This window comes from Macrobrachium rosenbergii, chromosome 9 (genome assembly GCF_040412425.1).
Source record: "Macrobrachium rosenbergii isolate ZJJX-2024 chromosome 9, ASM4041242v1, whole genome shotgun sequence".
Lineage (NCBI taxonomy): Eukaryota > Metazoa > Arthropoda > Malacostraca > Decapoda > Palaemonidae > Macrobrachium > Macrobrachium rosenbergii.
Window position 1 is genome coordinate 4,579,854 of NC_089749.1, and position 1,692 is coordinate 4,581,545.

The following is a 1,692-nucleotide window of genomic DNA, read 5'->3' on the forward strand; positions in this document are numbered from 1 at the left end:
TATATATATATTTGTCATATATATATATATTTCGACATAAAAACACGTTTAACCCCCAAAATATGGCTTAAATGCATTTTTGAATAATCTGTTTTCTGCTCCATAATAAATCTAAGGGACAGATAAACTTCATATATAGTTGCTATATAATGTGCCTGATATTTTTAACTTATATGCGCCATTTGCAAAGAAGATATATGTTTCTATATTTATTTAATGCCATTTCGTAAACAATGCCCTAAAACAAAGAGCCAAGGAAAAATATATAATTTTATCATTATTCATATAGAAACATATAAATATAAAATATCCTATGGTTTCTTAGTTATACGTTCACCATAATTTGACACTATTTTATAATATATTTAAGAACAATTATATTATATATATATATATGTAAAGGCCATTTCATCAAACATTTAATTTTGAAGTCTCTGTTTTATGAACAGAGGTTTGATCTTTTGCGGTCCCGAGACATTATGTGATAGCATGTAACGTGAGCTACTTCATCAGTTGTATCTTTCCTAACTAAAATCTAAGGACTACTGGAATGAGATACTCATTCAAAACAAAACCCTTTATTGACAAAAAAACAACGAAAAACAACTTCTTAAAATTACGAAGAATGAAATCCAATGTGTTTCACCTATCAAAAAATCTTCTAAGGAAATAATGCTCCAAAATCATAAACACTCAAATACCTAAGGAAATACAGAAAATAACTCATCTGTCAAATCATGAACAGGTCAATCAATAAAAAAAAACAGGTCATCTCAAATGTCATACCACTCTCATCCTTGTAGGAGGGAGAGAGGAAAAAGGAATAGTAATGGAGTGGAACAGAAATACTTGTGAAAGAAGAAACGTCACATTAAAAATCATAAAATGTAAAAAATTGCAGAAACACACATTTCACTGTCAAGGAGATCCGTCTGTTCTGCAGTTCTGAAAACAAAGTCTAAAAACGTATATGAATTAACTCACTCCACAAGTCCTCTGGGACAGTCTCCATGTGAAAAATCACTCACATCTTCAGACACACATGAATATATCTCACAAGTCCGATTCGAACAACGGTTCCTCCCATTATATTCATTATGTAACGCACGAACGAACGTACTTTTGTATGACATCATTCGAGATCAAAGTTCGGCAAGACACGCCTCTGTATTTCAAGGCGTCACTATCGACATGCATCCTTCAAAACCGGATTTTGTAACTGGTTCAGCTTCTAGAACGTTCTTTGCTGAAAACGCATTTGCCAGCCCGTGTCTTGTCACCAAGGTGGTTTCTTCGACCCTTGTGGTATGCGAATGTTTCAGCACTTTTCTTATATGCTGTGTATAGTCAAAATGGACCCTGCGAATAGCTGACCCAACTTTTCAAAGGTCACCTTCGCGAGCCTTTACATATATATATTTAAAAATTTAAGCTAAAATTTACTTTTATTTATAAGCCTGTTTCCAAAAATCTCAAATTCTGACAATGTTATCACGAAGTGTATTAGGAAAGTAAATTTCAATGTTATTGTCTACTGTAGTACTTTGAAATCAAATCCACTTTTATTTGCACATAACAGCTTTCACCTGACTCAGATTATTCAGGCATTCCTTTCCGGTAAACAGTTATGGTTATCAAATAGCAGAGGTCAAATGTTACAAGCAAGGCTCTGAGTCTATGTAATTTATTATA